Source organism: Bufo gargarizans, chromosome 7, assembly GCF_014858855.1.
Source record: "Bufo gargarizans isolate SCDJY-AF-19 chromosome 7, ASM1485885v1, whole genome shotgun sequence".
NCBI lineage: Eukaryota > Metazoa > Chordata > Amphibia > Anura > Bufonidae > Bufo > Bufo gargarizans.
In genome coordinates this window covers 137,287,133-137,310,090 of record NC_058086.1, presented here as the reverse complement: position 1 = coordinate 137,310,090, position 22,958 = coordinate 137,287,133, and positions in this window count along the sequence as shown.

The following is a 22,958-nucleotide window of genomic DNA, read 5'->3' as shown; positions in this document are numbered from 1 at the left end:
GTAAAAAAGATTTGTTACCATGAAGCGTGAGAAAATTCAGCTTTGCGCCAAATCAAATTTTTCCTCTGTATCACCCACCATATGCTAGTTCTGTAAGTCATTGGTGGACATTTATCTAGACCGGTGCCAGTCTCATATACATTAAGCTGCAGGAGGATCCACCTAATTTATGGGCCAATCAATTCTGTGAGTGTCTCTTACCAAACTGAAAAACATGGATCCACAAAAAGACCATGCAAATGTGGCAATGAGTTGTATGTTTGTGCCAGTGTAGTTCTACAGAGAACAAAAGGGTGCAAAAACAGACCCTGGAAACTATAGGCCGGTAAGTTTAACATCTGTTGTGGGTAAACAGAAGGTTTTCTAAGAGATGCTATGTTGGAGGATCTCAATGAAAACAAGCAAATAACGCCATATCAGCATGGCTTCATGAGGTAACGGTCATGTCAAAGTAATTTAAGCAGTTTCCATGAGGAGGTAAGTTCTAGACTTGACAGCGGCAAATCAATGGATGTCGTATATCTGGACTTCTCCAAAGCATTTGACACTGTACCACATAAAAGGTTAGTATATAAAATGAGAATGCTCGGACTGGGAGAAAATATCTGTATGTGGGTAAGTAACTGGCTGAGTGATAGAAAACAGAGGGTGGTTATTAACGGTACACACTCAGATTGGGTCACTGTCACTAGTGGGGTACCTCAGGGGTCAGTATTGGGCCCTATTCTCTTCAATATATTTATTAATCATCTTGTAGAAGGCTTGCACAGTAAAATATCAATTTTTGCAGATGACACTAAACTGTGTAAAGTAGTTAACACTGAAGAGGACAATATACAGCTACAGGGGGATCTGGATAGATTGGAGGCTTGGGCAGATAAGTGGCAGATGAGGTTTAACACTGACAAATGTAAAGTTATGCACATGGGAAGGAATAATGCAAGTCACCAGTACATACTAAATGGTGAAACACTGGGTAACACTGACATGGAAAAGGATCTAGGAATTTTAATAAACAGCAAACTAAGCAGTAAAAAACAGTCAGCTGCTGCCAAGGCCAATAAGATAATGGGTTGCATCAAAAGGGGCATAGATGCCCGTGATGAGAACAAAGTCTTACCCCTTTACAAATCATTAGTCAGACCACACATGGAGTACTGTGTACAGTTCTGGGCTCCTGTGAACAAGGCAGACATAGCAGAGCTGGAGAAGGTCAAGAGAAGGGCAACTAAAGTAATAACTGGAATGGGGCAACTACAGTACCCGGAAAGATTATCAAAATTAGGGTTATTCACTTTAGAAAAAAGACGACTGAGAGGAGATCTAATTACTATGTATAAATATATCAGGGGTCAGTACAGAGATCTATCCCATCATCTATTTATCCCCAGGACTGTGACTGTGATGAGGGGACATCCTCTGCATCTGGAGGAAAGAAGGTTTGTACACAAACATAGAAGAGGATTCTTTACGGTAAGAGCAGTGAGACTATGGAACTCTCTGCCTGAGGAGGTGGTGATGGTGAGTACAACAAAGGAATTCAAGAGGGGTCTGGATGTATTTCTGGAGTGTAATAATATTACAGGTTATAGCTACTAGAGAGGGGTCGTTGATCCAGGGAGTTATTCTGATTGCCTGATTGGAGTCAGGAAGGAATTTTTTTCCCCTTAAGTGAATTTTTTTTTTCTTCCTCTGGATCAATTTGCAGGATAACAGGCCTAACTGGATGGACAAATGTTTTTTTTCAGCCTTATATACTATGTTACTATGTTACTAACATCACAACTGCGACTTCCTTGTAATCCTGGCTACGGCATTGCCGTCTTCTTTACATCTGGAATCTTAATCAACTAAATATATTGATTGCAATGGAAAATCATTACAATTTAAATCCCCCACAGAGGCACATTGTTTTGTCTTCGGTACACATGCTATTGTACAGAAACCCCATTGAATGACTTCCAGCTATCTTGCAGATGCATCTAAAAATAAAATAACTCTCCCAGCTTATTATAAGTGCTTGGAATATAACAAAGGGCATATGAGGTGAAGGCAATTTTCCTACACAATCCATTTCACTTATCCTAGAACTGTAATGTGAAATAACATGCTGCAGATGGCAACCTTCCTACTACGGCCCCAATATTTTTCCCCTACACTTTTGTATTATATGAACCAGAAGAAAGCATATGTCCATCTCCTGGAATGTATGCAGTCACTAGCAAAGCTTTTGCTACAGGTGAAATAAGCTTGTTGGGATGTGCAACCTGGAATTTATGTGTCCATCCAGGTGTTTTACTGACTGTTGGGTGCCTGGAGGAGAAACATAGAATGAGGTGGGGTGTAGATTCACATCTTCCATGACCACATCTGCCTCTTTATAAAAATGTATAGACTTTAGTGATATACTCTGATTTATTACTGTATAGAAGGTCATTCTTGGTGGTGACAGCATTTGATTAGTTAGTTAATTGACCAATCAGTCACTGCAATGGAAGAAAAATTTACTATTGCTGAGTGACAAGTTTGTTATTGGGGAACATGTCCTCCAATATGATTAGGTAAGTGGGTAAAAATTTAGAGGTTGCTGGATTCTTCATCTCCCCTTCCCCCTTCCTTTCTGTGTTCATTTCTTAATGTCATGGGCTTTAAGTTAAAGGGGTTATCCCACACTTTGTAGCACATGACCTATGCCCTAGATAGGTCATCGGCATATGATCATTAGATGCGAGTCCTCTGTGTGCTTTCCTAAATCTTCTCACTTTGGAGTAGGTAAATAAGACTTATTTAAACATATGAACATTTTAAGAGCATATATCAGCAGGATCAACCCTATTAAACTAGGGGCACTGTCTGGTGGGGTTGACCCTGCTGATCTCAACTATACTTTACTTATTCTTCTATGTTGCACTGTTCAGGAGCATAAGCTAATGGACCACCGAGGGGTTTGCTCAAGCCCTCAGAGCACCAGCTGCTAACACCATGCTGCTAACCCCCCCCCCCTCCTCCTCGATTGACAGGGTCAGACATCTCACCTTGCTCCAGTCTGTTAATTTTGTGCCTGCGCCATTGGTCCAAGCACAGATGATCTACTACTGTCTTCTAAGCAAGGCAGATACCGCTTCGAACCAATGGCACAGGAACAAGATTGACATGGCCACTTTATTCACCTTATTCTTGTGATTGGAAGGAGTTCCAGTGGTCGGACCCCCTCCAATTAGAGGTTTATCAACCATTCTATGGGTAGAAGATACGTTTTTATAGTAGGACAATTCCTTCGAAGGTTTTATAACAGTCAACATGAATTACACATATGTGATGACTGAAAAATGAACACCATGTAAGGCTCAGCATATGCTGAAGGCATTTGTTTAACTGTGAAACAGTAGGCAGTCTACCTTGAATGTTACATGTTGTAACGTCGTTTCACTTTGAAATGAAAACCCGAAAGCTATTCTATGCATTAAGACAATTGCATTATGTACAGAAGGATGGTGTGTGCTTGCGTACATTCATCTCATTAAACTTACTGTATATCAGTAAAAGACCAAGAAAAATTCTTTCTTCTGCATCAGACCAAGCCTAGTACATGTATGGACCTGCTGCATCTCATAAAGACAGAAAGGATATATATACAAAAACCATTTCCATTACTGCTCCATTTTTTGGTCACGGTATTTCATCTAACATAAGCAAAAAACATGTTTTTTGTAACATAGACTGGAGCAGACTAAACAATACTGATGGAATGCATGAGTTACAGGAAAATAGAAAGTGGTTAGGTACATTGCTATCATTCAGAATACTATGTTATAGACTACTGATCAAATATCAAATAGAACAATGACGAGGATAGACATAATACAATGATAGATAGATAGAGTACTATGAACTGTATCTGGCATCCTCAAAACATTGTCAAAGTATGCCTAATGCATGCTCAGTAGGGTTTGAATCAAAGACACTGGTTTGCCTCTTCAAGTTCTTTATATCCTGTAGTTTTATTACTCATCCACTATGGTAGCTCTATGTGGATGTGAGCTCTTATCCCTAAATAGGCATAATGATTGGTATGGTTATGTATTAGTGTTGGGTGCAAATATTCGAATCGCAAATTTTAATCGCGAATATCACCACTTTGAGAATTTAAGAATATTTACAATATAGTGCTATATATTCGTATTTGCGAATATCCTAGATTTGTTTTCATCTTAACACACCATGATCCCTCTCTGCTTCTTGCTTATGGGCCAATGAGAAGGCTGCAATATCTTTGTCTGAGCTTAGCAACATCCCTAGCCACCAATAGGAAAGTTGCCTCCCCTTACTATATAAGAACCTCCCCAGCAGCTATTTTCTGTAGTTTTATGGAGTTCTGAGAGAGAGAGAGAGAGAGAGAGAGAGAGAGCAGTGACATTGCTGTGCTCTGTGCTTAGCTGTGTCATTACATTAGATAGATAGCTTATATATATAATACAGATAGTTAGTGTAGGTTATATCCTGATATAGTGCAGCTGGTTTATAGCAATACTTAGTGCACCAATCAGTAATATGTAGTCAGACCTGCTAAAATGTGAACTTGCACGTATTTCAAAATATGCGCATCATTAATTGCCGATTTGCATAATGGTGAATATATTGGAGCACTCTATCTGCATATAAAGCTATTGTAATGTTCTGCCGTGCCAACCATTTTCTCCAGTCTCAGGAAACTTCTAGCAGCTTGAAAAATGTAGCAACAGTGACCCACGCCTGTATTTTGCAAGCATTACGTGTATATTACATTACCGATTTTTGCAATCAAGAAAATAATGGCAAATTCTCGAATTCGAAAATTTATGACGAATATTCACCCAAATTTTTGAGAAATATCGCAAATTTGAATATTGCCCCTGCCGCTCATCACTATTATATATTAGACCAAGCAAGTAGCAGTAAGACAGCGCTACTCACTGAGTCATCTCAGTACAGCCATTTAGTGGCGGTGCCCGCAGTGTTGAGTCATGACATTCCGAACTCCCCAATACCGTAGAGTAAACAAAAACCGCAGCACTCTGAGTCTTCAGGAAAACTTCTTTATTTGCACCAAACAAGCGACGCTTCGACTCATAGAGCCGCGGTTTTTGTTTACTCTATTATGTATCAGAGAGTTGGATTCTATAAGGCATAAATCATTTTGCTGCTGGCTAGACTTGGGTTCAGAGTCTAAGTGGTGTCAGATAACTTTGCACCTTCCAAGAGTTGACACCGCTCTTCGAACAGCACTGACTTTAACTAGAAAAAGGCCCTTTACCAATAAAATTAGACACAGTAGAGTAGAAGCAGGATTAGAGATGAGAAAAATCTAGAACCAGAAGTTGGTCATTTGGTTGGCATTTGTTCCCTTATGGGTTATGCCTTGAGGGATGGCAAACTTTCAGAGTAACTCCAGATAGTAACTCGAGAAACATAAAAACCCCACAGGTTGCAGCCAGTTCAGAACTGCAGAGACTTTACCAGAATCTATGCAAAGACCCTCAGAAGAGAGGATGTAGCCCAGGTAAAGGAAACACTTGTTTCTCAAAAAGGCACTTCAGTAGTATAGCTTACAAACAGTTCTGTGGCAGCAAGACAGAGCGGATATGATGGCTATGGGTACATAGATCCTTAGAGAAAATCAGAATATTGTCCAAATATACTAGAACAGATTGATCTAGACTGTTGGAGTGTTGCAGAGACAAATCACATGACTACAGTAGGTACACACAGCAACCAGGCATTGAAGGTAGTTTTCAATCTTTCTCCTTTTTTAATTAATATCAGATTGCATGCCCTATACATATTCAGTTTGGAGAAGTTACAAGATCTTTTAATGTAATCGGATAGGTTTGAGATCACCTAAAGCAGATAACCATTTTTAATGTAAGAGTGTTTTGGTCTCTAATATAGAAATATAGAGGATGTATTCAACCCATTGGAGGTATGGGTCACATGGAATCAGTAGAATGATACAATCATAGGGGTGAAGCACGGGGTGTGTCTCTTCTTCTTTATGGAGAAGATGTCTGCAAACCCTTGGTGTTTTAAATGTAATGCATTCTGCGGAGAAGCTGACCTGAATGGAAGCAGGGTGGTGAGAACTAGTGTTGAGCGCGAATATTCGAATTGCAAGTTTTAATCGCGAATATCACCACTTCGAGAATTAGCAAATATTTAGAATATAGTGTGTAGGGGAGTCCCCGGAATAATAATGGACGGACGATACGTGCCACCAGAGGTCCTGGCCTCGGTGGAGTAAGAACCGGATCATTGCGGTTACAGCGGCGAATGCTGCTGGCGCAGCGTGTCCGGGCCGGTTCTTACTGGGAACATTGAACAGGCACACATTGAAGGATAGCCCTGGGACCTGTGGCCGAAGGGGCTCTGGCCTGAGGGAGACAAAGGCAGGTAGCTTACAAGCCTGCAGAACTGCTGTGGTCTGTCCAAAACAAGGTGACTCAAACCTGCTGTTTATTTTCTATGGAAGGACTTTTGTTTTATGCACTATGTGGATATGCACCTGTGTGGTCTGCACATTGCCTGTTATGCCTTTGGTGTAAATAAAGTCATGGTGTATCACAAAGACTGTCTGTGATTGCCTCAATACTGCAGCCGCTACCGTAGCCTACCACGAGCACATCCCCACAATTGGTGGCTTGGAGAGGGCATTCCTGCAGTGAGGCAGGCCTGAGGCAAAAGTTGTGTTGGACTGCATGTCATATATCAGGCCTGCAAGTTTTATGGTTCCTGACAAGATGGAGGAGGCCATTAAGCACCTGATTCAGAGTAATTTACAGCAGCAACAGGCATTGCAGGCTCAGAGGGAAAGTAATGAGCTACAGCAAAAAAGACATGTGGAGGCTATGTGTGCACAGCAGCAAACAAACAATCTCCTAATGCAGCAGCTGGTAGCCATGCAACAGTCGGTGCGAACATCCCTGCAAGGAGTTTCAACCGCAACAACCCCGACTGTGTCTACCTCCAGGGACAAAGTCCGATCCGCCCTGAGGAAAATAGGTCCGGAAGATGATATAGAGGCGTTCCTGACGGTGTTCGAAAGAACCGCGGAGCAAGAGAGGCTGCCATTGGAGCAGTGGGCCGAGGTGGTGGCGCCTTTTCTGGTGGGGGACGCACAAAAGGCCTATTTTGACCTCAGCCGCGATAGGGCCAAGGACTATGAGAGGCTAAAAGGTGAGGTGTTGGCCAGGTTGGGGGTAAACACCTATGTGCGAGCGCACAGGGTGTATCAGTGGGTATTTGCCAAGTCCCGACCCGCCCGGTCACAAGCCTATGACTTACTTCACCTAGTAAAAAAATGGCTTCAGCCTGAAATATTGAGCCCTTCTCAGATGGTTGAAAGGGTCGTGGTCGACAGGTTCGTGCGTACCCTCCCGAGAGCCATACAGTGCTGGGTGGGACAAGGCGATCCAGGCAACCTGGAACAACTGGTTAGCCTGGTGGAGAGGTATATGGCCACTCAGGATTTGGTGCGGGACTCAGCGGTACTACCGAAGTCACGTCAGCCCCCGTTGCCGACCCGGCAGGGATCCCACCTCATAAGGAGGGGAGTGGATCTCCAGTCCGTGGGAGGAATACCCTGGGGAGGAGGGAGGCTGTGAGGATCAGATGTTGGCATTGTCAGGACTAGGGACATGTGGCAGCCAACTGCCCTAGGGCATCCGAACCCATGGACTGCGGGTTCGCTCGCCGGTCCTCTTTTTATGCCCAACCGGTGTATATAGCTGACCCCCTGCTGGCTGCGGACACCCCTCCGGTGTGTGATGTCGTTGTTAAGGGACCCTCCGTGCAGGCCCTGCTGGACTCTGGGAGCCTGGTAACTCTGGTCCATGAATCGCTGGTAACGGAAAAACTCCCAGAAAGGCGAACCCTTACCATTGTCTGTATACATGGGGATCGCCGGGAGTATCCCACCACTAAGGTTACCCTGGCGGTGTGTGGGAAGGTGGTGCCACATATCGTCGGAGTGGGGAGATGACTCCCTTATGCCGCAATATTGGGGAGGGACTTTCCCCTGTTCTGGACTTTGTGGAGGAACAGGTTGCCTACCTGTGGGGAAGAAAAATGTCCGGGTCCCGAGCCCGAGGACCCCGAGGCAGGGGCCCCAGCTGTAGGGGTCACCGTAGGGGAGGTAGAGTGTAACCCTGACCAGTTTCCCCTAGAAGTATTGGTGGGTGAGACAGTAGAAAGTTTGTCCATCCTGGATCTGGAGGTACCCCGAGAAACCTTCGGGACCACACAGCTCCAGGATTCGACGTTATTGCGGGCTAGAGAAGGTGTGTCGGTGATTAATGGCGTTGCCCAGCGTCCCGACGCCGATACCGTATTTCCTCACCTGGCCTATAACCAGGACCTGTTATATAGGGTAGACAAGGTGAGGCAGGAGGTGGTGGAACAACTGGTGGTGCCCCAGCCTTACCGGCGAATGGTCTTGGATTTAGCGCATGCGCATGTGTTGGGTGGTCATCTGGGGGTTAAAAAAACGCTGGAGTGAATTCTACAACGGTTCTATTGGCCTGGGATATATGAGGAAGTCCGGAGGTTCTGTCAGTCCTGTCCAGTGTGTCAGGTGACTAGCCCCCAACCTCAGTATCGCAGTCCACTGGTACCTATGCCCATTATAAAGGTGCCCTTCGAAAGGATCGCCATGGATCTGGTAGGCCCCATTATTAAGTCAGCCCGAGGTCACCAACACATACTGGTAGTGTTAGACTATGCCACTCGTTATCCGGAGGTGGCCCCATTACGCCATATGTCGGCCAAGGTAATAGCTAAAGAGCTCATGAGTATGTTCGCCCGGGTGGGGATACCAAAGGAGATTCTGACGGACCAGGGGACACCCTTTATGTCTAAAATAACAAAGGAATTGTGTAAGCTATTAAATATTAAACACCTGCCCACGTCCGTCTACCATCCCCAAACCGATGGGTTAGTAGAACGGTTTAATAAGACCCTGAAGTCCATGCTAAAAAGAGTCGTGGCTAAGGACGGGAGAGATTGGGACTTACTGTTGCCCTATGTTTTGTTTGCGGTACAGGAAGTGCCCCAGGCATCCACGGGGTTCTCGCCCTTTGAGTTGTTATATGGGCGACATCCCTGTTGACTACTGGATATCGCTAAGGAGGCATGGGAGCAACAGCCTACGCCTCATAAAAGTGTGATAGAGCACATAGGAAAAATGCAGGACCAAATAGGGGTCGTGTTGCCGATCGTCCGTGAGCACATGGAAGCGGCACAACTGGCCCAGAGTCGGGTATATAACCGATCCGCCCGGCTAAGGACATTTCACCTGGGTGACCGAGTTCTTGTACTCGTGCCCACGGTCGAGAGTAAATTCCTGACCTGGTGGCAAGGACCCTATGAAGTTAAGGAGAAAGTGGGCCCAGTTGATTACAGGATATACCAGCCAGGGCGGCGGAAGCCCAAACAGGTATATCATGTGAATCTACTGAAACCTTGGAGAGACAGAGAGAATTTGTTTGGAGACAGCCCGCCCTCTGTCTGGACGGCAGGAAGTGACCCGGGGTCACCAGGTGTTCCGGAGAATGCCGCTGGGGTGACGATAGGGGACGGACTGTCGACCAAACAGGCACAAGAGGTGAGAGAATTCGTTAGTCGGAATAGGGACGTATTCTCTGACCTTCCTGGATGTACCACCTTGATCGAGCATGACATTGTCACCGAGCCCCGGGTGAAAGTCCGCCAAAGACCATACCGAGTACCGGAGGCTCGGCGACAGGCCATTTCGCAGGAGGTAAGATCGTCGGTGCTACATCTAGGGGTCATAGAAGAGTCAAAGAGCGAGTGGGCTAGTCCGATTGTCCTTATTCCCAAACCGGATGGTTCATTACGGTTCTGTAATGATTTTAGGAAGTTAAATGAGGTATCAAAATTTGACGCCTATCCCATGCCTCGGGTGGACGAGTTGATAGAGCGGCTGGGAAAAGCCCGGTATTTTTCGATCCTAGATCTCACAAAGGGCTACTGGCAGGTACCTCTGACGGAGGCGGCAAAGGTGAAGACGGCCTTTGTCACCCCGGAGGGGCTTTTTCAGTATAGGGTGTTGCCTTCTGGGTTGCATGGCCTTCTGGCTACGTTCCAGCGTCTGATGGATGTCGTCCTCAAGCCCCATCACCAGTATACCTCCGCGTATCTGGATGATATAGTTGTGTTTAGCCCGGACTGGGAGGGTCATTTGTCAAAACTTCAGGCAGTGATAGATTCTCTAAGGAAGGCGGGGTTGACTGCCAACCCAAAAAAATGCTCGGTGGGACTAGAGGAAGCTCGCTATTTGGGGTATGTGATTGGACGCAGAGTCATTAGGCCCCAAGTGAATAAAGTTGAAGCAATCCGGAATTGGCCCAGGCCTCGTACGTCCAAGCAAGTACGGTCATTTTTGGGCCTGATTGGGTACTACATGAGGTTCATTCCCCATTTTGCCACCTTGGCAGCCCCGTTAACCGGCCTCTTGAAGGGTAGAAAGTCGGTGATGTTTCGCTGGGGGGAGCAGGAGGAGGAGGCGTTCTCCCGTTTGAAGTCGGCCCTATGTGAGTCCCCGGTTCTGGTGACGCCCGACTTCAAGCGGGAGTTTGTAGTTCAAACAGATGCCTCGGGAGTAGGACTAGGGGCTGTGCTTTCCCAGGAGCTCAACGGGGAAGAGCACCCCATGTTTTTTCTAAGCCGCAAGCTTACCCCAGCAGAAACCCGGTATAGCATTGTGGAGAGAGAGTGCCTCGCCATCAAGTGGGCACTCGAGTCTCTCAGATATTACCTTCTGGGGAGAAGGTTCCGTCTGGTGACCGACCACTCCCCTCTTCAGTGGATGAGTCGGGCTAAGGAGGGGAGCGCTCGGGTTACCAGGTGGTTCTTGTCCCTCCAGAACTTTAAGTTCACTGTTGAGCACAGGGCCGGCCGCTTACAGGGGAACGCAGATGCCCTGTCCCGGGTACACCGCTGTGCATGTGTTCACCCCCTCAGGCTTGAACAGTATGTTCAAGCCCTCAGGGGTGAACAAAGGGGGGGGATATGTAGGAGAGTCCCCGGAATAATAATGGACGGACGATACGTGCCACCAGAGGTCCTGGCCTCGGTGGAGTAAGAACCGGATCATTGCGGTTACAGCGGCGAATGCTGCTGGCGCAGCGTGTCCGGGCCGGTTCTTACTGGGAACAGGTAAAGAGCTGGGGGGGTGCCTGTTCCCCACGGCCAGCCCAGGTTTTTGGTGGAGCTGGGCATTTAAAGAACCCAGCCTGCTGATGATGGGGGTGGGGTGTGTCTTGCTGTGCTGGAGATTTCCACAGACAGAGTCAGTGCTGGTGAAGGAGAGTCTGGGCGCAGCACACATTGAAGGATAGCCCTGGGACCTGTGGTGCTACGAGCCGAAGGGGCTCTGGCCTGAGGGAGACAAAGGCAGGTAGCTTACAAGCCTGCAGAACTGCTGTGGTCTGTTTATTTTCTATGGAAGGACTTTTTTTTATGCACTATGTGGATATGCACCTGTGTTGTCTGCACATTGCCTGTTATGCCTTTGGTGTAAATAAAGTCACGGTGTATCACAAAGACTGTCTGTGATTGTCTCAATACTGCCGCCGCTACCGTAGCCTGCCACGAGCACATCCCCACAAGTGCTATATATTCGTATTCGCAAATGGTGTTGAATATTCTAATCGCAAATTTTTCGCGAATATTTAACATTGCTGATTTTCACAATCATGTAAACAATGACTGGAGATCACAAATTCTTGAATTAGCAAATTTATGACGAATATTCAGCCAAAAATTTGCGGAATATTGCGAATTCGAATATTTGCTATGCCGCTAGTGAGGACCAAGTTGGAAAGGTAGTGCCAAAAATTGGAGGGATCTCTTGAGCAATCTGCTTTATAACCATTAAATTGATTGATTTGAATATTGTCTAATTCCATGCCACCTCAAAGGCATTACTACTGGAATTCTGAAAGGACTAGCAAGGAAGTTTCTTCAGTATGAATAGCTTTTTATTGGAATTGGACTGAGAAAACACAGTGAGTGATGTAACCCTAAGGAATAGGGGATACATTGATGGAGGCAGGATCAGCCACTCCCATCAGAGAATCTTCCAATGGGCCCAGGCTTTAAAGGGCTTCTGTCAGCCCACTAAACCGTTTTTTTTTTTTGTTTACTAATAATCCCTATACTGCGAGCTCTGCATACATAAGTTAAAATATGCAAATTACCTTGCTACCAGCAAGTAGGGCGGCTACTTGCTGGTAGCAGCCGCATCCTCCGATCCTAATGACGCCCCCTCCGCATTGTGATTGACAGGGCCAGGGAACGGAATCGTTCTCTGCTGGCCCTGCCTGTTTGCAATCAAAATCCGGTGCCTGCACCGCGGCCGTGCCTATCTTCAATCTGCGCAGGCGCACTGAGAGGCGGCCGCTCACTCGGCCGCTTCATCCTCAATGCGCCTGCGTCGGGTGTAGATGTCCAAAGCTGTTTTGATATTGGTCCGAGATAGAGGATATTGGTAAAAAAAACGATGGGAATACAGCTAGATGGAGATCCAGTAGCCTGTATATTCGGAGGCACAATACACTTGGTGGCCTCTGTAAATTACGGTTTCAGGCCAGACTTTTGAATATGAGAAAATGGATTTTAAAAAAAACACTGTTGGTAATAGAATAGCAAAGATCTGTTGATAATATGATAAATATGGAAAGTATAATATATTTTAATAAAGGAAGGAAGGAATGTTATTTTAAATTTTGGAAGAGATGGCTGAATATGAGTATGGATTGAAGAGAAATAGGATGGATGTTTTTATTTTCTTTCTCTCATCTCTCTATTGGGGTAGTGGGTGGGTTTTTGGAAAACAAGTATTATGAATTGTTATTGATATGTGTGTTTTATCTTTAAATTGTTGAATAAAAGGTAAATGTAAAAAAAAATGATTGAAATTGATGTGAATTCTTGCAGTACAATTGGAAGACTGCCCATGTCCTAAATAGTCATGAGCAGCATAGGCAATACTCGTTTTCACGATATTTCGCACATTTTTGGCCTAATATTCGCCATAAATTAGCAAATTCTAGAATTCCTGATCTCCAGTCATTATTTTCTTGATTGCGAAAATCAGCAATGTAATATGCGAGTATTATGTGCGCAATACAGGCATGGCTCAATTTTGCTTAATTTTTCAAGCTGCTAGAAGTTTCCTGAGACTAAAGAAAATGCACAGTACAGTAATTCCTATCAGCTGCACTATATCACTATCTAACCTACACTGGCTATCTCCCACTAACTGTATTATATACAGTTGCAAGAAAAAGTATGTGAACCCTTTGGAATGATATGGATTTATGCACAAATTGGGCATAAAATGTGATTCACACCAGACATCCCAATAATATTGCTGGACTGAAACAGTTCTGTAAAGAGGAATGGTCAAGAATTACTCCTGACCGTTGTGCACGTCTGATCTGCAACTACAGGAAACATTTGGTTGAAGTTATTGCTGCCAAAAGAGGTTCAACCAGTTATTAAATTCAAGGGTTCACATACTTTTCCCACCTGCACTGTGAATGTTTACATGGTGTGTTCAATAAAAACATGGTAACATTTAATTCTTTGTGTGTTATTAGTTTAAGCATACTGTGATTGTCTATTGTTGTGACTTAGATCAGATCACATTTTATGACCAATTTGTGCAGAAATCCATATTAATCCAAAGGGTTCACATACTTTTTCTTGCAACTGTATATGAGCTAACTAACTGTCTAATGTAATTTAATAAGGATCCAGATGACTCAGCAAAGCACAGAGCACAGCAATGACACTGCTCTCTCTCTCTCTCTCTCTCTCTCTCTCTCTCTCTCAGTACTGCAAAAAACAGCAGAAAATGGCTGCTGGGGCGTTTCTCATATAGTAAGGGGTAGGCAACTTTCCTATTGGTGGCTAGGGATGTTGCTAAGCTCAGACAAAGATATTGCAGCCTTCTCATTGGCCCACAAGCAAGAAGCAGTGAGGGTACTGATTATATATTTTTTAGAATATTCGCTATTATGACGATATAGCACTATATTCTACATCTTTGCAAATTCTTGAAGTGCCGATATTCACAATAAAAATGTGCAAAACCTAAGGGCGTTATGCTGGAAGTCCCTTGGTATTCACTACTATACAAGGATCTGCTACTAGAGATGGCCTTGCGGTTTGCCCGGCGGTCGTTTCACGGCGAACTTTGCTCATTCGCGATTCGCCTAACATGCAAACATATGGCGATATTTGCATGTGTCATATTCTTTTTGCATTGTGCCAAGCTTTGATCCATGACACATCCATCAGGTGGCACAGTACAGCCAATTGAGACATTTCAGCACATGGACACACCCCCATCCTATAACAGAACACAGTCTGGCAGCCATTTTACATTCTGTGTTTTGCCAGTGTACGGAGAGGTTGCTGTGTGGAGCAGGGACAGGCTGTTAGGGACACCAAACGCTAGCTAATAAGGCCACAAAAGTCCTTTTAAGGACTGGTATAGGTGTGCTATCGATAGATGTAATATACCGAGGGGTATGATATACATATAATATACTTTCTAACATAGAAAGTATATTATAGTGCATTTGCATTGTGCAGCAGTTGTGTGTGGTTCTGCTGTGATTGGTATAAACAGGGAAAAGCGTTATTGGAACAACTATTTGCAATGGGTGTGATATACCTGTTGCCCCAAAAAACTGATTGAGGGGGTGTGATATAACAGCTTCTTTTTTTTAATTAATCTTTATTTTGTTTTACAAAATGATATAACAGCTTCTACAAAATACTGATTGAGGAGTTCTATATATCTGCTTCCACCAAATATTTTTTCAGGTGTTCTATATACCTGTTTCCACAAAATACTGATTGAGGGGTGCAATATACCTGCTTCTATAAAATACTGATTAAGGGGTTCCATATACCCGCTTCCACAAAATACTAATTGAGGGGTCGTTATACCTGATTCCACAAAATACTGATTGACTGGTGCGATATACCTGCTTCCACCAAATATTGACTGAGGCCTGCGATACACCAGATTCCACAAAATACTGATTAAAGGGTTATGCATACCTGCTTCCACAAAATACTGATTGTGGGGTGTGATATACCTGCTTCCACAAAATACAGATTGAGGGGTGCGATCACCAAATACCTGCCTTCACCAAATATTGATTCAGGTGTTATATATACCTGTTTTCACAAAATACTGATTGATGGGCGCAATATACCTGCTTCCACAAAATACTGATTGTGGGGTGCGATATACCTGCCTTCACCAAATATTGATTCAGGTGTTATATATACCTGTTTCCACAAAATACTGATTGAGGGGCGCGATATACCTGCTTCTACAAAATATTGATTAAGGGGTTCTATATACCTGCTTCCACAAAACACGGATTGAGGGATGCGATATACCTGTTTCCACAAAATACTGAATGAGGGGTGCGATATACCTGCTTCCACAAAATACTAATTAAGGGGTTTGATATACCTGCTTCCATAAAAATACTGACTGAGGCCTGCAATACACCTGCTTCCACCAAATATTGATTAAGGGGTTCTATATACCTGTTTCCACAAAATACTCATTGAGGGGTGGGATATACCTGCTTCTACAAAATACTAATTAAGGTGTTCAATATACCTGCTTCCACAAAATACTGATTGTGGGGTGCGATATATCTGCTTCCACCAAATATTGATAGAGGCCTGCGATACACCGGCTTCCACAAAATACTGAATGAGGGGTGCGATATACCTGCTTCCACCCAATATCGATTCAGGGGTGCGATATACCTGCTTCTACAAAATACTGATTGAGGGGTTATACTTACCTGCTTCCACAAAATACTGATTGTGGGGTGTGATATACCTGCTTCCACAAAATACAGATTAAGGGGTGCAATATACCTGCTTCCACCAAATATTGATTCAGGTGTTATATATACCTGCTTCTACAAAATACTGATTAAGGAGTTCTATATACCTGCTTCCACAAAATACGGATTAAGGGATGCAATATACCTGCTTCCGGAAAAAACTGATTGAGGGGTGTCTCGTGTGATATCCCTGCTTCAACAAAATACTGATTAATGGCTTTATATACCTGCTTCCACAAAATACTGATTGAGGGGTGTGATATACCTGCTTCCACCAAATATTGATTTAGGGGTTTTATATACCTGTTTCCACAAAATACTGATTGAGGGGTGCGATATACCTGCTTCTACAAAAAAAAAAAAATTTAAGGGGTTCTATATAACTGCTTCCACAAAATACTGATTGAGGGGTGCGATATACCAGCTTCCAACAAATACTGATTGAGGGGTGTGATATACCTGCTTCCACAAATACTGCTCTTCTCTAGGGACTTTGGCACATGGTCATTTTGAAAATGACAAGCAGAGAAAGAGGCAGGCCATTCCGCAGGGGTGTTAGGAGTCGGGCAGGTGCACCAGGCCGGAGCCTAAGTGGGAAGTTGGAGAAGGTGCATGCAATTACGTCAAAAGACACACCAGAGTTTGTTGAGTGGCTCACTCAGCCTTCCACTTCTGCACCCTCCTCATCCTCTGTATCTGCACCCTCCTCACTCTCTGCTGTGTGCACCCCCAAAGGCATCACCACCACCAACATAGCCCCTCCACTTGAGTCAAAGCAATTATTTTCCCATCCATTCCCAGACCTTACCGATGCGCAGCCATTCTTGGCATCAGATGAGGAAGAGGAGGTAGCAACAGCCGCCACCCAGCGGTCTGAAACAGTACCCAGTTTAGCCCAAGGAGGGTGGACCCCGCTGTTGCTGCCTACTCCGAGATCTCTAATGTCAGTGGTGGTGAAGGTGACAATGATGAAGGGTCAATGGACGTCACATTGATGCCCACAAGAGAGGAAGATGAGGGGAGTTCAGAGGGAGAGACGGAGCAGAATATAGGGAGGAGAAGCAGGCAGAACTCGCAGTGCACTGGAGGCAAAAATCAGACTGCAAATGTATCTGGAGCGAACCATCCACCATGCACGGTCACATTCTGCACTTCCAGGATGCCGGCACATGGCTCCGCAGCTGTTGACAATAGTGTTGCCATCTGCAGCCTGTGCTATCAGTGCATAGGTCGCGGTAAGCCAAACAATCACCTAGGCACGACTGCCTTAAAAAGGCACCCGGCCTCCCATCACCGAGCCCAGTGGGAGCAACACCGTCAGAACCAACAAAGCCACACTACTGGCGCTCCATGTCCTGCCTCTTCTCCTACTCCTCTCTCCTCCCATTTGTCCTCCACTCCACCTTCCACAGTGCCATCGTCACGTTCATCTGGCATAAGGCAGGCTTCCGTGGCCCAAATGTTTGAGCATAAAAATTTGATGACACCGGATAACCCTCTTGCCCAATGGCTGATCGATGCCATATAAACTACTGCCATATAAACTGGTGGACTCTGAGGCCTTTAGAAAATCTGTGGCCATTGGCACACAGCAATGGCATGTAACCCGTGGCACCCATGTGGATTTGGTGTTACCGCCACGGATTGCATGCTGGCCTGCCTCTTCTTCTCTTCCTCCTACTCTATCCTCCATCTCCTCCTCGGCTGACTCCTCCTTTTTCACCTTTCCCTACCGCCTCTTCCGCTGCCCCCCCCAAGCTCCCCCAGAACCTATTCGATGTGCCAGGCTGTTCTTCGGCTGTTGTGCCTGGAAGCCAAGAGCCACACCGGTCCTGCACTGCTTTCAGCTCTGTGGTCACAGGACGATCATTGGCTAACCCCGCTCAATTTGACAGTTGGTAAAGTGGTGTGTGACAACGGTGCCAATCTGCTTAGCGCTCTGAAACAGGGAAAAATTACACACGAGCCGTGCATGGCACACATCCTGAACTTAGTCATGCAGCGATTTGTTGCCAAATACCTCAGGGTCCAGGATGTCTAGCGGCAGGCCAGGAAAATCTCTGGCCATTTTAAAAGATCTTACACAGCCATGGCTTGCCTTGCTGACGTTCAGCGGTGACACCACCTTCCCGTCAGACGTTTGATTTGTGACAGTCTGACGCGCTGGAACTCCCCTTGGTTTATACTTGATAGACTGCTCCAGCAACAATGTGCTGTTAACGACTACCTGTATGAACTCTGCAGTAGTACAGGTTCTGGGAGCTTGGTTTCTTTTTACCGCTCCGCGGCGCCAGTGGCTGCTCATGGGCGATGCATGCAGACTTCTGCAGCCATTTGATGAGATCACCGTACTGGTCAGTCGCAGCCAGGGCATCATTAGTGACATCGTACCTTACGCCTTCTTTCTTTAGCGTGCATTGCGTTGTGTCATTGATCAAGCCGTTGAGGAGCAGGAGCTTGAAGATAAGGACGTTGCAATGCTGAATGAATTCCCAGAGGGGCCTACTCCATCTGAGACAAGTCAGCAGGAGTCTGAAGATGAGTCAGAGCAGGATGGTGTCTGGGGGGAGGAGGAGGAGCAAGAAGAGCAGGCTTTGCTTTAAACGTTTCTAGGATCCCTGGTGTTGTCCGTGGCTGGGGGAGGAGACCGAGGAAGACATTCTTCTCGGTGATGAGCAAGAGCCAGGGCGCTCCATCGCTTCCAATTTAGTGCAAATAGGGGCCTTCATGCTCCAATCTTTGAAGAGGGACCCCCATATAAAAAGCATAAAGGTGGCAACATACTTAGACGCACGGTACAAACACAAAATGGCAGACATATTACCAGCATCACAGAGAGCTGTCAGAATGCAGCATTTCCAGGCCTTGCTGTGAGAGATGCCGCATTCTGCTGGTGCAGGCGCTGGCAGACAAATTTTCACCCACAGCAAAGCAGGTAAGGGTACCAAATCTGCCATGCCTGCAAGAAGAGGGTGGTTTGAAGATGTGTTGGTCACTTCGGATATGAGACCAGACTTGCAGCCAACCCATCAAAAGCCACCCTCCTGATCCAGCCTCAGGGAACGCAAAGACCGACAGGTGTCCAATTACATTGGGTTAACAGTCGATGTGGATGATCTAAGAAGCGAGGAACCCTGGACTACTGGGTGTGCAGGCTTGGGCTGGCACAATTTGCCATGGAACTTTTGGCTTGCCCCTCATCTAGTGTCCTGTCCGAAAGGACGTTCAGCGCAGTACGGGGGATCGTAACCGATAAGCGCACTCGCTTAGCTCATGACAGTGTGGACTACCTCACATTTCTAAGAATAAATGAGGCATTGATCTCGGAGGAATTCAACACCTGTTACGACCACGTGCAATTTAATTTCCTCATGGCAGCCCACACATATCCGCCACCATCCAGAACAAAGAATAGTCCTTGTCTTATGTATATACAGCGGCATAAAATGCCTTTTCTGTCAGGTGAATGCCTAATTTTTGGGGCCTCTTCTCCAGTGGCCTACAGTAAAAATTTTATCCAGTGACCGCCTAATGTACCTCCAGACACATAATCACTACTTCTTTTCTGTCAGGTGAATGCCTAATTTTTGGGGCCTGTATTGGCCTACAGTAACATTTTTAGCCGGTGACCGCCTAATATACCTCCAGCCACATAATCACTTGTTCTTTTCTGTCCAGTGAATACCTAATGTTTGGGGTCTGTACTCCAATGGCCTACAGTAAAATTGTTATTCACTGACCGCCTAATATACCTCCAGCCACATAATCACTTGTGCTTTTCTGTCCAGTGAATACCTAATGTTTGGGGTCTGTACTCCTTTGGCCTACAGTAAAATTGTTATCCACTGACCGCCTAATATACCTGCAGCCACAAAATCACTTGTTCTTTTCTGTCCGGTGAATGCATAATTTTTGTGGCCTGTACTCCACTGGCCTACAGTAAAATTGTTATTCACTGACCGCCTAATATATCTCCAGCCATACAATCACTTGTTCTTTTCTGTCCGGTGAATACCTAATGTTTGGGGCCTGTACTCCAATGGCCTACAGTAAAATTGTTATTCACTGACCGCCTAATATATCTCCAGCCATATAATCACTTGTTCTTTTCTGTCCGGTGAATACCTAATGTTTGGGGCCTGTACTCCTTTGGCCTACAGTAAAATTGTTATCCACTGACCGCCTAATATACCTGCAGCCACAAAATTACTTGTTCTTTTCTGTCTGGTGAATGCATAATTTTTGTGGCCTGTACTCCACTGGCCTACAGTAAAATTGTTATTTACTGACTGCCTAATATGCCTCCAGCCACATAATCAATTGCTCTTTTCTGTCCGGTGAATGCCTAATGTTTGGGGCCTGTACTCCACTGGCTTACAGTAAAATTGCTATGCAATGACCATCTAATATACCTTTAGCCACATAATCACTCGTTCTTTTCTGTCACGTGAATGCATAATTTTTGGGGGCCTGTAGTCCACTCGCCTACAGTAAACATTCCCCCAGCGGGCAGTCTCAGCCCACAAAACAAAAGAGACAGAAGGTGAGCGCCACTCCCAGAAAGTTCAGAGCGGTGCTTCACGTGTTATCATTGTATTTGTATTGAGGTGAGGAGTACTATTCCCTCAATATAGGTAAAAGTACTATACACCCTAAGTGGGTACTTTGGAACTGAATGGGTCAAGGGTCAACGGTACCAGATCCACTATTAATAAAACTGTAGTATAAATGAAGTGACTGTCACAGTGGGGAGTGTCGGAAACCCCCCACCGTGCAATGTAAATAGATAAAGGGTAGCTGCTAGGCCAGTACACCGGAATAAGTGAGCAGGTCAACTCCTAAAGCATCCCTAAAACTGGCCTTGTTCACCTAACTGTAGGAGCTGACTGATAAGGTAGGAGGGCCCATACGCTGGAACCTCAGAACCCTGAAATCCCTGAATTTCCCTGAGGTTAGGAGATGGGGACCAGAGACAACCAGGTTCATCCAAGACACAGATAAAACCAGAGTCTCCAAAGGCCTAGCAACAAAGGAAGAAGGTGAGACCTTTTGCAGCAAGAGGATCGGCAGGTAAGAACAACAAGAGAACTCACTTACCTGCCGAAGCCTCCACAACTGTAACCCGTGCATCAGTACAGGAGCCCGAAAACACAGCAGGTCACAGTACAAACAACCCACACAGGAATCCTGCATACCAACTCTGCCAGAGCCCCCTATGCTCACACAGTGTATGGCAACCCCAAGCAGCACTGCAAACAGGCATCAACATACAGGGCAAACGTCAAACATACATGTAGGGACAAACACCAACAACAGCCCAGTCATGTAACAACCATGAAGACGCACAACACACACCTAACAAATAACAAGTGATTTAGGGAATCAGGAAAAAACATAAGGAAAGACAATTTATGTTCTATAAGGTGGCCCTCAAGAGGTTAGAGACATTGGCGCACTGCACCAAGGTATCATTCAAAACTCGTATTCAGTAACAGGCCAAAGTCGGGGCAGGCAGAGTTTAGGGAAATCCTTGAAACAGGTCTGAACATCAGGTCAGGCAGCTTAACACAGTAATCAGACATAGGTCAGGTTAGGTGGCAGGTCAAAATAAGGGAATAAAGCAGAAGTCAGTAAACAGGCAGAAAAGCAGATTATGGCACCTTTGCAGGATCTAGCAAGCTGTTAAACCTATTGCTCAGGCAGTAAGTGAGATAAACAGCACATTATATACAGCAGAGCTGATTAACACATTAGATGCAGCTGCACAGAGAACATACCGGATGTTGAGCCCATACACTTCCGGTTGCCGGTGGAGCATTTGTGTCCCATTGGGCGGATGCGGCGTTCCGACACTTCCGGTTCCGGGATTTGAGGCACGATAGCGCCATGTGATACACACATGATGTCTTGATCTCCCTAATAGGGTATGTATTTATGTATATATAGTTGCATTTTACCAGTATATGTTAACTAGTATATAAATATTTAGGGGCACACTGCAAATGGGAGTACTAAATATACAAAGTGGATGTAATTTATTTAAACTTACACATATAAAATGCTGTAAAATGGCAACAATATATACACCATAAACACCCGACAAACAAACCACTATATAATCCTATACTCGCTGTATAATCGCTCTCCTTGTCTAGTATAGAATGCTCCTAAGATCGTCCAGCTTAGGCAAATGTCAGCAAAATAGTAAATTCAACCTGCCCATGTATTATATGTAGGTGGCTGTGACACTGTAGAGGACTGTATCATCATAGGGTTCAAACTAGAGGCATAGTCCAGTATGTACTACTGTTCAATCAATAGACAGTCACTGATAACTTCGGAGCAGCCGCAACAGCTGTGCCTACAAGTGCACAAACAACAGGCACACTCCTAAAAGGAGCTGGGTCTTACCCTTCTTCACTGCGTTGTGGCAGCGCTGGTTCCAGGCGTCCCACGTGGTGTTCTGAACCTCTACGTGGCATCCCACGTGACCCGATTGCTCCGGAGACCGAATGGAACTGAAGTAACATCACTGGTAAGCGACAGCTTTTCCCGGATTCGAACATCTCAGATTTTTTCACTTCTTTTGATTTTACTTTAGATGGTGATATTGTCTCTCCTAGATAAATGAGACATACGCTCACTCCTTACGCTAGACGCGTTTCAAGGAACTATACCTTTTCCGCAGTGGCCAACTGAGTGACGCTTCCACACTCTTATAAAGGGGCTGGTGTTCCCATAATGCTCCACTTTACTCTGCAATGTTAAAACTCCGGAATGGAGTGGAATCTCTACATTGGTGTATATATTCTCTAACATTAAAACATAGTAAATGCACATAACTAGATATGACTAAAAACATTTGTTTCATATAAAATATAAATAAAATTTTTACATTAATAAAATTATAAATAAGTATTAGGATTTGATGAAGATAGAGCCAATCACGCAACAATATATACTCCAGGTCATGCCGCATAGGAAACGCATGCAGTACCGCCGTCAATGAATTCCAAC